General features: G+C 41.9%; 4 non-coding genes across 4 annotated transcripts; 2 read left to right on the top strand and 2 right to left on the bottom strand.

Moving 5' to 3' along the window:
* Nucleotides 1-4,471: 4,471 nt before the first annotated feature.
* On the top strand, nt 4,472-4,553 carry Trnal-aag. The gene has a single exon. It is a non-coding gene; the product is annotated as a tRNA-Leu (tRNA).
* Nucleotides 4,554-4,624: 71 nt separating this feature from the next.
* Nucleotides 4,625-4,697, top strand: Trnar-ucg. The gene has a single exon. It is a non-coding gene; the product is annotated as a tRNA-Arg (tRNA).
* A 4,764-nt stretch (nt 4,698-9,461) lies between these two features.
* Trnap-cgg lies at nt 9,462-9,533 on the bottom strand. The gene has a single exon. It is a non-coding gene; the product is annotated as a tRNA-Pro (tRNA).
* A 100-nt stretch (nt 9,534-9,633) lies between these two features.
* Trnaq-uug lies at nt 9,634-9,705 on the bottom strand. Its single transcript has one exon. It is a non-coding gene; the product is annotated as a tRNA-Gln (tRNA).
* Between the last annotated feature and the right edge of the window lie 5,567 nt (nt 9,706-15,272).

Here is a 15,272-nt window from a genome sequence, read left to right as displayed (position 1 = left end):
TAGAGGGTGGTCTTGTTATTTTCAATTCTAAAGATGTATCGTGCGGCCAGCCAGGTTCTTCTATTTTCTAAGGGGAGGATGTCAAGTTCAAACTGCATTTCTTTGACTGTGGTAGATTTAGGGGCTCCTTGGATGATCCGGAGAATGTTATTTTAGACCGCCTCGAGTTTATCCTTTCTTCCTTCGCTAGATGATCCGTAAATCGTAAGTCTGTATTCTAGTCTGCTTCTGACTAGAGCTTTGTAGAGAATGCAGAGTGGGTCTATTGATGGTCCATGTTTTGTCCTGGAGAGCCCTTTGAAGAGATTCTGAATGTTTATTGCTTTACTGATGGCTACCTCCGTTTCCTTTATCTAACGTAACCCTTTTTCAAAATAGATTCCTAGGTGTTTTACTCCGTTTGCTTGCGGAATTATTTTGCCGTTTAGGAATATTAAGGGTTCAATTTGGGGTCTTCTCTGTCTACTGAAGTTAATAAAGGTCGATTTTTCTAGGGAAAATTTAATTCTCTACTTTTTGCTCCATTTGCTGACCACGTCTAGACGGGGGGTTAGAAGTTCTTCCAGTTGGTGGCCGTCGCTGGAGTGGATGTTACTTTCTATGTCGTCTGTGAACATGAAGGTTTCTCCTGGGGATTTTAGTGTGGGGAAGTCGTCTATCATTACTGAAAATAAGAAGGGGCTTAGTGGTGATCCTTGGGGGACTCCAACTTTGAGTGGGCGATCGTCCGATAGGGTGTTGCCTATTCTGACGTTGTACGTTTGGTTGCGGAGGAAGTTGTTTAGCCAGCCAGTGATGTTACCATTCACGCCTTTGGTGCTTAGCTTGTAGAGGAGGCCTTGGATCCAAGTGGTTTTGAAGGCTTTAGCGATGTCTTGGAAGATGGCGTAGGTGTTGAGCGGCTTCGTTTTGTTGAATCCGTCCCAAATGTAGTGTTCGAGGCCTGTTAGGTTTTCCATCGTGATTCTTCCTTTCCTAAAACCGCATTGCGTCTTCAGTCTCAGCCCTTTTGTTTCAAACATCCATAGTCATTGATTGATGATTTTCTCCAATATTTTTCCGAAGCAAGATGTGATTGAGATGGGCCAGTATGACTCTGGTTTTTCTGCTGGCTTGTCAGGCTTATGGATGGGGATGATGGTGGCCGTTTTCCAGTCGGATGATACGTAGTGAGTCTGAGGCTAGTTATCATTTTGTTGTGGATGAGGTATTTTCCCATTGAGTTGCTTTTGAGTTGTCTTGTTGCTTGCTCCAATTCGTTGCTTGTTATTTGGGAATTAAGGGCATTAGGTTCGCTGGATTTTATTCCTCTGCTTATGTTGAGCTTTAGTCTGGGGTCGTCTGGGATGTCTTTTTTTGTGGTCGTATCGGATGGAGAATATACTTGCTTTTTCTTTGGCTAGTTACGATTTGGTTTGAATCAGGATTTTAAATAGGTGAGCAATTGAGATCTGGGGCTCTTGTGCTATTTATCCTGGCCTTGGCAAAGGCCCAGGTTTTATTTGCATTGCTTCTTGGACTAAGGTTGTTAATGAATTTATCCATTGATTCTTTTTGGCCTTGCTAATTATTCTTTTCTTCTGGTTTTTTTTGGATTTCGTTTTGTGCCTAAATGTGTTGGGGTGACTAATTTTAAGTCGTTGTCTTCTTCTAGTAGGTGGGTGGTAGCACGTCCTCTTTGATTTGAATTACTGTCATGGTGGGCGTTGATGTCACCCCCTATGATTAAATTTTCACTCCTGCCCTGGATTAGATGACTGAGTTCTTCTTTTTCTTCAAGGTTTGCTTCCGTTGGGTACATAAACTGAAAATATGTCCATTAGAGTATTTTTGTTGTTTTTTCTTATGGCTATGGATACACAAATTTTTTTTAGGGTTTTAAACTCGGGTGTTGGTAGCTGGTTGAACTGAAGTGACTCGTGTATTAGAATGGTGATTCCGCCACTTGGGCTGTCCGCCCGGTTTTTGTGCGCTACGTGGTAATTTTTGAATTTAACTGAAAAGTGGTCCTTCCAATAGGTTTCAGAGATAAGTGCGACTAGGGGTGAAGGTGGTATTTAAATTGAACCAAATTTGCTTTCGTCAGAGCCATTAACTATGGTTATCCGACTCTTATGGCGGAAGATTCTCTCGGAGACGGCGTCGTCTTGATGGGTCCTCTACGGACATGCCTCCTTCAAACTCTATTCCGCCCCTCGAATTCCTGACGAGATGGTCCCGCCACTAGCGGCGATAGTTTCAACTTAATACAACAAATGGTGAAAGATTAGCATGGCTAAGCCATCGTTACGAAATTGTATAGTTCCCAATTGCATTAATAGATATTCACTAATCAGGAAACGCCGAGAATAGAGAGAATCATACATTATTTGGATTGCCAAACAATAGTTTGAATGCATGGCAACTGGCAGGACCTAATGCCAAACGTAAAATTTCAAAAAACATCGAGGCTGTGCAATCACCACTTTGACGATTCTAACATTGTCAAAGGGTGCAATATTTTGGGTAAGTTTCATCTTTTCAAGTGCTGGAGATTAAATGAAGGCTCAAATCCTAAGTATCATATTGGTTATTCTAGTATAATGTTAATATGTATGTATTATAAAATAATTGGGTAATTTTCTATACAGAAGTTGGCGTTGAACAACCAAAAGTAAGGAAAAGAGCTTTGCAAGATGTGACTTATACCAATCTACCTGCTTCCACACTACAGATATTGGCAAATGTCCCTCTAACTGTCAACCAGCCTCCTCTGAAAAGGTCTCGTGTGAGAAAATTACTTACTATTGAGAGGTATGTGTTGGATCAGTCTTCTCATCTGAACGACCAGTTTTATTTAATTTGTTCTTGTCCAAACATTCTATCCCAACACAGGAGTAAATTGCTACAGCTTGTGGACCTGTATGGTGTAGCTATCAATGAACACGGTGTTTCTAAGCCAGTCGTAGTCATTCCCACTCACCAACTTCCCACAGTCGCTCCTTCTCTTCCACCACAGTCTCTTGCTACTAATACTGCTTCCACATCTTTTGATTTATTGGTCGAGTACATTGAGCCAGGAACACCCAAGGTATTTCTTAGAATAACATAGCATAGCTTATTACTGGAAGTTGTTGTTTTCTAATTGGTTTATTTTATCCAGAAGATGGTGATATCTCATTTTGATCAGCAAGCTAACGAACAGTCCCAGAACGAAGGCCCTGCATAAGATGCCGAATGTCCGGCAACCGATGGCTCAAGTTGCACAGGTACAGATCCAGCCTACCATGGAATCTCTTGTTGATGTGCAAGCTGACCAACAACCCCAAAAAGAAGATAGTCAAATGCCGTACGTCCTGCAACCGATGGCTCGCTCATTTCAAAATATTTTGTGATAGATGTTGACACGATAATAAAATCAGTTGGTTTCTTTCAAATCAATTATTGTTATGAAATATTTATTTGTATATCCTAAACGTACGTAACAATCCAATTAATAAGATAGTATACCAAACCTATAATGACTAAGTACTAAAATTAATAGTCAAAAAGCAAAAAACCCCAAACGTGTCAAAGCTGTTAGATATTTCAAATTGGTAGTAAGGGTGGCGCGTGACAGAGTCAGAGCGACAGAGTATTTTACACACCCACCAGGTGGCAGTGATTGTCGTCAGGAATTCAAGAAGACGCCAAAAGCTTATGAAAGCCTTTAACGTTGAGACGGGGGGCGGGCATGCTGAGTCGGATAAGGCGTCGCTTGGTGATCGGGGGCACCAGAGACCTGAGTTCGACTCTCCTGGTGAGCATAGTTACTCCCATACCTGGGCCCTACCACTACACATACAATACAGATCTCTTCCTACACAGCCGGCACTAGCTTAGCTCTAGTAAAAAAACGTACACAATGATGGTACTTCCATCCCCCTCCCTTGGGGCTTCTTCCACACAACACAACATTTACACTGCTCATGCCACCGCCCAAAAATAATTAGACAAATCTCTCGTCGGTGCAAGAAGGTCATCTAGTTGAAGACCAGATGTCTGCTAAACATAGCAGACGCACCTAATCCTAACAATACCAATTTAACGTTGAGACGGGTAACCAGTTAGTTAATGGCTCTGCTTTCGTTAGCCTTCTTGCGTTGTATTGAATAATCAACATCATTTGTTTTTAGATGGTACTGGGTTTTCTGTGCTGCTTCTGTTTTGGGGTCCTTTTAGGTTCATGCATATCTACAACGGAAAGTTGACAACATCACCGTGTAAATATGAAATGTATAGCTCAGGAATGGGATACAATTAATGGCTAGTAATTGTAGCCGGTAACAAACGGTGCTATAAAAGTTGTGGGGCTCATCGGTCTAGTGGTATGATTCTTGCTATGGGTGTAAGAGGCCCCGGGTTCAAATCCCGGATGAGCCCCTACAATATTTCAGCTGAGATGGTAAACCTTTTATTGTATTATTTAGATGTATTTTAACATTGCAAACGTGGTAGCGTAGCCGAGCGGTCCAAGGCGCTGGTTTAAGGCACCAGTCTCTTCGGGGGCATGGGTTCGAATCCCATCGCTGCCAACGTCAATTTTGCTCAAACTGTTGTAGCATAGCAAGGAATCGATGATTGTGCACTTAGGGGCGACGTTAATGGTCGTGTGGCCTAATGGATAAGGCGTCGGACTTCGGATCCGAAGATTGCAGGTTCGAGTCCTGCTACGATCACTCGCAAACGGTTAATTTGGCTATTTCGAAATGCGCGCGCGAAAAGTTAAAAACAAAGAATTAGCAATCCATTTGCAATTAATAAATCGAACGAGGCAGCGCTTCGCGCTGCCGATGGACAATTGGGATTGCATGAAATAAATAAAGGAAGCCTTATAGCGTTGTTGACCTACACTCTATTAGCTATTCAAAGCCACAAAACCATTGTCAAGGCCCTCTGGCCCCATAAGCCTCAGACCTTTTTACAACAAGAGAATAAACTTATAACATTTTGGTCGTCTTAATGTTTGTTCTGCTCGCGATTGTCTTGCTTGTAGTTCCTTCCGCGGCCACGACCTCTTGGTTGATGATAAATAAAGTAAAAAAGGAAAAAGCGGTTATCATTGGGAATGAGGATGGGTGGGTAGGATACCGCTATAAGGCTTCCTTTATTTATTTCATACAATCCCAATTGTCCATCGGCAGCGCTTCGCGCTGCCTTGAACAATGTATTAATTGTATTACATAAATTCGTTCGCTTTCTAGCGGTGATTTCAAAGCACTTAAGCCGATCCAAATGTATATAAGTTACCCACATTAATTTTCGGATAGGATTGTTGTCCCCACATCCTGCTCTGGGATCTCTCCTATAGTATCTAACGAAGGTTGATTCAGATGCGCAACTTGCCGTTTTCAAAATTGAGTCTGTTGGAACGCCCTTCTTAGCCGCTTTCGAAGCGGAGGCTCCTCGGGTGGAATGAGCCGAGTAGATCGACGTGTCTACTCCCGCCAAATCCAAAGTCTTTTTGATCCAATGGCTAATCGTCGACCCTTTCACTTGACTGTGCGGTTTGACCGAGCCCAAAAGCAGATTTCCGCTCTCGCCTGGCTTACGTAAAGCGAGTTTCGCTTTCCAATAATCTTCCGTCGTTGAAACCGGGCATATCTTGGAGTCTTCTAGACGGGTTATAGTACGAGAGAGAAGAGGTCTGGCTCTTTGCGACTTCCTAAGCTTAGATAGACTGAACTGAAGACCACTATCTGGAAAAACTAGCGACGCCGAGTCGATCGCTGCCAGTTCTGAGACTCGAAACCTGGTCACCAAGGCCAAAATCATAGCTGTCTTACGTGATAGCTGGATCAGCGACAATTCCTTGTTGGGCGGGGCGGATTTAAAGAATTTTATTACTAGATCCACATCCCATGTACCCGAGTACTTTGGCTTGGGTGGGTTGGAATTAAAGATTCCCTTCATAAGTTTAAGAACGGTCGGATGTTTTCCTAAATCATGCCCGTTCACCTGCGGTAGAGTGCCCGATAGCATGGACCGATAGACGTTTATGGTACTGTATGCTTTCCCGTTCTGAAAAGAATCTGACAAAAAGGTAATTACGTTAATTAGAGAGCCATGCATGGGATGGTGACCGTTCCTATTGCACCAATCTGTCCACTGGTTCCAGGTGGTTTCGTAGCCAGTGTGTGTGGCTGGTTGGTTGCTGGCCAGTATAAGGTCGATAGCCTGGTCCTGAATTCCCTCGCTTCTGAAGCGACTCCTGATAATCTCCATGCGATCAGGCACAGAGCGTTGGTTGTCAATAGTGGGTGGGCTTCCCCGTTCGCATCCAACAGCAGATCTTCGCGGTACGGCAGGATCCTCGGTACATCGACTATCGTCTCTAGAAGCAACGGGAACCAGGGTTGGCTGGGCCAATACGGGCAAACTAGCGTCAACTAGGCCTGATCTTGGCGCATCTTCCAGATGCAGTGCCCTATCAGGTTGAATGGAGGGAATGCATATCCCTAGATGTACTTCCAATTGAGAGAGAAGGCATCTATCATCCATGCCGCTGGATCGGGGTGCCAGCAGACAAACTCCGGCAACTGGGCGTTCCACTGCAACGCAAATAGATCTATTTTCGGGTGCCAGCGCTCCCAGATCTTTTGAAAAATCAGACGATTTAGCTGCCAGTCCCCCTGTCCTGAAACGATCTCCTGGATTCCATATCTGTCACGATATTAAGAACGCCGGGTAGATATTTTGCCTCTAGATTTATGCTTCTCACTTCGCTCCATTTTGCGATTTTTAGCGCTATTTCTAAGAGGTGAGGCGATCTTGTGCCCCCGCTTTTATTGATGTGAGCTACTGCTGTTGTGTTATCAATATTATTTCTGATGGAGAAATTCCGCGACGCGCTTGCAAAATATTGTAATGCCAAGAAAGCTGCCAATAATTCAAGTTCATTGATATGGCGCCCGGTATCTGGCTTGGGCCATTTCCCCCCTGTGCTACAAAAGTTGTCAGTCGCTCCCCAGCCAGTCATGGATGCGTCCGAACAAAGCACTAAATCCGGGTCTGCGGTTAAGAAAGATTTCCCAGTTCCTTGCTCTAAATGTCGAACCCACCAGTTCAGGTCTGTCCTGGCATCTTCTGTTAGAGTTGTTTTTACCCCTAAATTTCCTTCTGCCATCTTTGAATGGTAAATGTACAAATTCTGGATATTCCGAAGATTAGCTTGAGCAAACGGGACCGCCGCTGTGGCTCAATTGAAGTTACCCAATAACGAGGCCAGATCCCAGAGAGCCACCTCTCGGCTGGACAGAAGGCTTTTACATGCTTGCAAAACTGCCTCTTTTTTTCCCGAGGTCAGAGCCAGAGTCGAGTGGACAGTGTCTACTATCAACCCCAAAAATTCTATGCTTTGGGTGGGCTCGGTTTCCGATTTTTGAACGTTTATAATAAACCCTGCCTCCTCTAGCGTTGATTTGACTATCTCGACATCTCTGGTTAAATCGTCCCGATCCGAATTCATGATGAGGATGTCATCAAGATAAATCACCAACCTAATTCCTTTCTTCCTCAAAAAGGCAACTAAGGGTTTTAAAAGTTTGGTAAATGTTCTCGGTGCAGAAGATAACCCAAATGGAAGACAAGTGAACTGATAGATCTTCTCCTTCCATGTGAATTGCAAAAAGCGGCGGTGGGACTGGTGGATCGGCACTGTTAAATACGCATCTGTGAGGTCGATTTTTGCTAGCCAATCTTTCGGTTGTATAATGCTTTTCACTGTCTGCAAGCCTTCCATTTTTAAAATGATTATACACTACAAAGTTATTAAGCGCTTTAAGGTTAATCACGGGACGAAAACCTCCTGACTTTTTGGGAATTGTAAAAATGCTACTTATAAACCCTATTTCTTGTGTCTCTTCAATCGCCCGTTTCTCCAATAGCGCGCTGATTTCGGATTCTATAATCTCTAGTTGCAAATCGCCTGTCACTTTATTGGGAGGGGGGACCTTTGCGTAGGTGTAGACATAAAATCAATTTGAAGGCAGTAAGAGACAATATTTAACACCCACGTGTCCTTTGAGAAACGATGCCATGCTGAAGCAAACGAACCCAGCCTTCCCCCTACTGGGGTGGGCGTTCTATCGACTGGTGAAATAATTTTAAGAGAAGAAGAGACATACTTGTTTTGTTGTGGAAAACCAGGATTTTTGTTGCAGTAACCTTTGTCGCTGCGGTAGGGGTGAAGATCTTTCCTGTGATCATGCCGTCCTCTCGACTCGCGTCTATGGCGGCTGGTGGATGATCCGCTGCTTCTGTTCACCGCGTTCAACTTAGCTTCGTCATCTGCCGATCTCACCATGGCCTTTAAGAAGTAGCGTCCAAATAGTTGATTTGATTCCGATAAATCAAAATTGTCCTGGTCTTCCAGGAGGGATTCCATTTTCGGATCTGTCAGACGGATGATGTTTCGGCGTCTTGATTTCGTGATGTCGTTGAAATCCACTCCCCACAGCTGCAGGGCCGTCTCCAGCGCTTCTTTACAGTCGGGATCCGTCAGGCGGGTACCGAGATATAGCAAGGGTCTACCAATATCTAAGATTTTGAACTGTAGAGCTAGGAGTACTTTTTCACGTTGGTCTATGTTAAGTTTAGATGCTGAAGAGTTCTTCAAAGATGTCAGCCGTCGGAAAAAGGTATCATCCAGAGCCGGACAGTTCAACGCATATTTAGAGCTAACTGATAAATCATACTTGTTCCGAAGAAGTTTAACTTTTGCTAGCTGTAGGCCTCTTGCCATAACTGTTTTGGCTAACTTAGCTTGATGACGGAGTACCTTACAAGAAATAACAGTGGGCGGCTTCTCTGCATCCGTCTTCTTCGTCTTCTTCTTCTTCTTAGCCGATTTCTTCTTCTTGGTTGCTGAGCTATGAGACTCGTCGGAAGAGCTTGAAGACGACGACTCAGATGTACTGCTGCCACTTGAAGGGGATTCCGATCTCTTCCTTTTCTTTGGGGAATCACTATTTTTCTTCTCTGGAAACTCCTCCTGATTGAGGCCTAAATCTATCTCGGTGTCGTCTGGTGGGCGTTGCGAGCCTTGCAAATCGTTACCACCATCTCCTGAAATTGACATCTTAACGGTACTAGAGCTTAAAAAGGTCGGAGGCTTATGGGGCAAGAGGGCCTTGACAATGGTTTTGTGGCTTTGAATAGCTAATAGAGTGTAAGTCAACACCGCTAGAAGGCGAACGAATTTATATAATACAATTGCTCCTGGTTGTAAGCCAAAGTACAAATCAAAGAGAACATCCGAGGTTCCCGCCCAAAAAATTGGTCTAAGGAGTGGAATCAATGAATCCCTATCTTACGATTTCTATTCCCTATACCAAATTAAGCTGTGGTATTTCTTTAGGAAAAAACATTTGGGACTGGTGACTGAACCTTAGAACACATGATGTGTCTAATGGCAGGGATCGGTGCCAAAAGTAAAACAATTGGGGCCCATCCGGGAATTGAACCCGGGATCACTTACACCCGAAGCAAGTATCATACTACTAGACCAATGAGCCCTAATATTTTTCATTATTGATTCGAAAATTATTCTATTATTATTACAATCCAAATGTCGTGCATAAAAATAAACACGATTGATAGAAATTGGATTTAAAAAGGTCCCACTGAGAATCGAACTCAGATTATCAGAGTCAAAGTCTGATGTGATAACCATTACACCATGGAACCTTCCAATGCATGTCACCAACACTGCTACTACAATGTAAATTTGTCGTTAAATTTGGTGGAATTTAGTGCCATGTGCTGATTCCTTCAACTCAGTGATTTCGATGATTTAAAACATGATTTTTTGGTGCATGTTAATGGAGTATATGGCGATGGTCGACTGAAAGAAAACAACCTTCGATAGCTCAGTTGGTAGAGCGGTGGACTGTAATGATACGATGTAAAATGCAAGGAATCCATAGGTCGCTGGTTCAACTCCGTCTTCTTCTTTACATCGCGGTTCAACACCAGGACTCGTTGACGAGTTCATCGAAGTCCTCCAAAGGCTCCCTCCCCGTGAACGCAAAGGCTCTTCTAATGATGCTGAAGGGAAAGCCTCGTTGGAAAACTCTGAAGAACGAACCCGCCTTCTTGCCCGATGCAGAATTCATTGCAAAAAATAGTTAGAGTTTCTTATTTTTTGTGTTATTTATCATGATTGCTTTATAGTTATGAAAAGCGTATTCTCGGGTCTGATTTAGATGAAGAGCAGCAAAATGAATTAATCGAGCTTGGTTATCAAGAAATTGGACAGGAACTTCCGCGTTTAGTTGAAGGAAGCTCGATAAGAAATTGGAACGTCGATGACGATGCTTTTCAAGATATTATAGAAAGTACTTATTTGTTTTCATTTTATTCACCAAAGTCTTCGTTTTGCGTTTGCAAAGATCTCGAGTCCGCTCCAACACTAATAGCCGAAGTCCCGGAAAAAAGTCTAAGCCTTCTAAGAGCCCGGTGCCTACTCGCAAGCGTCGACGACAAGACAAGGAAAGCAGCGTGGGTGAAGAGAATTCTGACGAAGAAAAACAGCGCAAGAAAAAAAAAGCTCAAGCCAAAAAAACAGTAGCGCTGCCACTTCAGGTGATGTCAAGATGAACGGAAGCAATTTGAAAGAATCGAGTTCCTTCTTCGAGCCTCGAGCAGATACTGAAAAGAATTATTGTGACGCCCGAGCCATAAAGCGAAGTGAAAAGAATTCTGAAGAAATTTCTCCGAAGCGTTCCGCTACTGAGAAGTCTGGCTCGGGTGGGAAGCCTGAAGCTGCTGCGAAGTCTGCTTCTGCGAAGTCGAAGTTGTATCCATTTATTTTTTGATAGCTACGTATTTAAAAATAAATAGGTACATATTTATTTTTTGATAGCTACGTATTTAAAAATAAATATGAATCTATTTATTTTTTGATAGCTACGTATTTAAAAATAAATATGTATCTATTTATTTTTTGATAGCTACGTATTTAAAAATAAATATGTATCTATTTATTTTTTGATAGTTACGTATTTAAAAATAAATATGTATCTATTTATTTTTTGATAGCTACGTATTTAAAAATAAATCTATCTGGCCAATCCAATATGTCCTATTTATTTTAAAACAAATAGGCATCTATCTAAAAACAAATAGGTGCATATTTATTTGAATTTACAGTGTATGCACCTCAGCCTACTCCTCAATATGCGCCTCAGCCTGCTCCTCATTATGCGCCTCAGCCTGCTCCTCAATATACTCCTCAGCCTGCTCCTCATTATGCACCTCAGCCTGCTCCTTAATATGCACACCAGATGGACCACCAATACGCTATTCAGGCTCGATCTGATCAATCAGCTTCGTCCCGTGACTTTCGTTTTCAAAATATTGGACGTTCCCCATCAGGTTCGCGCCAGTTTCCATTACAATATAACCATGCTCGTGACCATCTTCGAAGTGAGCAATATTTTTCTAATGATGACGTACAGAATAGAAGACGAATTCCCACATCTCCGACACCGTTTTCTACTTCTCGCCAAGAGTACTTGGGAAGTGGAGACTCAAATCAGTTTGATCCGTACCTATATTATCCATAAATCATTGATTTTATCCCTAGATCTCAGGCTTTGCGTCGACTCAATCTATGCAATAGCTCTTCAATTAATTTTTTAATCAGAATATTAAGTGGCTCTCTTTAATCTTTTAATAAATAGTTTGCGTCTCCTTTTTGCGTCTCCTTTTTACGTCTTCTTTTTACGTCTCCTTTTTGCGTCTCCTTTTTGTGTCTCACTTCAATTGCGTCGCCACTGCATAATTAGAATAAGAATTATGCAAGCTCACTTGTTCTAATAATATATTATTATGCTTGAAATTCAGCTTGCTAACCTTGCTTTCAATTATATTTTAATTAATTGCTTTTTCGATGTTAATTGATACAGCAAATATATGCAGTGTATATGGTGATGGGCGGTGGTGCTGGTGGGTGCTGATGCTTGGTGCCGATGGGTGCGAAGAGGTCGTGGTGGGCGATGCATGTGTTTGAGCGTGTTTGACGAGTGTGAGTATAGTATTTAATGGTTGGCTGAACCGGCGTCACTAAATTTACTGGTTGGCGTACTGGTTTTTTGTGCTTTTATTTTTAGTATTGATTTTACTGGTTGGCACTGGTTATGGTAGTATTGAGTTTACTGGTTGGCACAGGTTATGGTAGTATTGATTTTACTGGTTGGCACTGGTTATGGCTTAATTATTTAACTCGTTTTTTCTGTGTTTTGGTTGTGCAATTATTTTTATTAAGTTTATTTGGTTTCATAATGTTTTACTTAATTAAAAATGGGTTATTGAACTTGTCTTTGAATTTGTCGGATGAGTATTAAAGGATCAAAGTCTTCTTTTGAATGCGTTGTATACTTGTATTTAAAGAACATTAATAATGTGTTCCTAGCGCTTGTAAATTGATTCTCCGTCACCTGTGGCACTTCGATTACTGGTTGTGATGACGAGTTACAAGAAAAGAGAAATATGGCCAAGAGTGTGTACATCCCACAATCAGAATCGTTTTCTTGTTACCAAATGGTTGTAGGGATGATTTGCCAGTGCGCCAGTTCGCTTATCCTGATGCTAAGTATTTGGTTAGCATGTGCGCGGTCTACTGGATTGTCGATCCAAAGTGGTCCTCCGACTTCGGTTACTAATCGCTTAGTTGTTTTTAGTTCGTCCCGTAGCCAGTGGAAGCAGTATTCGCCGATTTTTTTGGTTGCGGAATCCTGATAACCTTTGTATGAATCTATTGTTGACACTTCGTTTTATCTATAATGCGTTCGTTTATATCTATAATGCAGCATAGCCAGTGCGCTCTGTTTATATGAACCGGTATACATATTCTGTCGAGCAGCCAAATGCTCTGATTATAATTTCTGAAGTAGCGTCTTGCACTTTGAAAGTCGTATCTTCCGATTTCACCGTGTGTATTGGTCGAAGAGAGTTTTGTGAAGAACCAAGTGGGGCATATAAAAGATTTAATAGAAGAATGAAGACGTGAGTTACTGGCATTGACACTGGCGATAAAGAAATGTATAAATTCGTCGTCTAACCATCAGCCCTTGTTTAATGTGGCAGCATTCTTCTTGAAGATTGTGATGCCGTCGTTGTTCGTGGAGCAGAAAACAGTTTTGTCATCGAACTTAGAAAAAAAATGCCAGGGGTTGTTTGGGAGTTCTAGGTTTTCACAATCGTCGCCATTCGTTTCTGGGAATGTTGAATCATCCATCGTATAGTCACTGGTTAGCGCTGGCGTTGCTGGTAAGGATGAGTCGTCATCAACTTCGACATTCCCTTTACCAAGTTCGCAAAGAAATTCTTGGTCGAGAAATGTAATTTCATCTTCCAAATCATCTTTATATTCATCATCCGATGACTGCGCTTGTAATGAAGAGGGTAGTGATATGTGAGGCTGGTCGTTATTTTGTTCGAAGAAGGATGTAGATGCTAGTATTATAAAATGAGAAAGGATGGGGCATTCATTGGAGTTCTTAACTCTCTGAAAAATGTTTTTTGGGTTAACCCCTGTCTTGCAGACCTTTTTGTTGGCTGAACGGGTTGAAAATACCATCCACGCATCCAGTAACATTGGCTTTCGTGAACCCTTGAATGTTCTCGTCGAAAACCCAGACATGATCACTAGTACGAAAAGATGTATGGTTGTTTTTGTAGTCAATATCTTTGCATAAATAGAATTGCTCGTGAGATATTCTATTAAGCTTGGAAAGCTGATGATGTAAATAGGATCGTATTCTAAGGTTCTCGGGCGTCAAATTGTGAGGAGGGCACAACGGTACACCATCTTCGTCTCTTGCGTATACTCTAATATTACGTTTATTGCTTCCGAATATGGTAAATCTCGCGTTGTACAACTCGCAGCAAAATCGCATGGCTGTAGATAGAAAATGATAACCAGTGTCTGTCAGTAGCATTCCGCGATAGATCGTCCCTAAAATAGCCCATGTTTTGAGGTAATCGAACACTTGCTCGATCGTGGATCGTGTGCTACCCAGGAAGTTGTTGTATTCAGTTTCTATTGGGTCTAGTTTTCTTTTAGAGTCTTTATATTTAGGGATAGGAACTGCACACTGAGGAGAGTTAACGTAATGTCCATCACCAATAAAAAATTCATATCTGTGCTTGTGTTCGGGGTTATCGTAGTCGACGCCGTTCCATAAACCAAGTTCTTCGAATGTTTCGTTCCAGATGGTACCATTGTAATCTAAAGATGAAAAAGGTCCTCTCAGGTGAATTATGCCCCAAGTGGTTGCATAACACTTGCCACTTTAGACAGCATGTCTTTGATTTTCCTGTGTAAATCTAACTTTGATGCGCCGAATCACTCGGCTTTCTTGTGGTCACATCAACAGTATCGACACTGCCAGTTGTGAAGACGGAAAAAAATGAGGTAACATATTGTCTGCCGAGAATCTTTGTTTGTACCAGTAGTCAACGTAAGCAGTCTTTGAAATTAAATATTCCATTTGAAGTTGAAAGCGTGTTATATAATTATCATACTGCTGTACGAAGTTTTGTTTCCAAATAGAAATCCACATTGACTGGTGGTGGGGTATACACGCAAATAATAGAGGAGCTGGAAACGTTCTTGTCTGTATATTGAGGCGATATCGTTTTCAAAACAAAAATTGTTTAAGTTATAATTATGAGTATACTTGTTTTTCAGGATGGGCACTCCTACGAATTGCGAATAGTACTCGAAGATCCGAGGATGAACAGCAACCGACGAAAAATTTCGAACAGTGTATTCTCGACAAGTCTCGTCTTCTGTGAATGAATGAGAGAATACGTTCTTCATTAAACGGGAGACAGTTTTACTATAATGGGTCACTTTAAGGAAACTTTTGTTGACTTGCGCAACATGTCTGTGTAGACTTGATTATATTGGGACTGGCTAGCCTGACGTCATTGGCTTGCACCCCACTGGCTATTGCAGGTATGATCATTTAAAATGTCCTAAAACATTGTGTTTTACTATTTTCCTGGATACCTTACTTGAAACAGAATTATCTAAATGTATCCTATTTCTAACCCTGCGTTCACAAAAGAAAGCCAAAGAAAAACATGAAACATTCACAGGAGCGACTCCTACCGATCTCCAAAATGGTTTGTTATATATGTTTACTTTTTATTTTTTTTATTAGGCGTCACGTTTTTACAAACAACACAATCAACCGGGCCAAACAGAATTGATATCCTACTTGGGGACGAAAAAGTCAAACAGT

Source organism: Daphnia pulicaria, chromosome 4, assembly GCF_021234035.1.
Source record: "Daphnia pulicaria isolate SC F1-1A chromosome 4, SC_F0-13Bv2, whole genome shotgun sequence".
NCBI lineage: Eukaryota > Metazoa > Arthropoda > Branchiopoda > Diplostraca > Daphniidae > Daphnia > Daphnia pulicaria.
The sequence above is the reverse complement of the archived record's forward strand: the minus strand, read 5'-3'. Positions and strand labels throughout refer to the sequence as shown.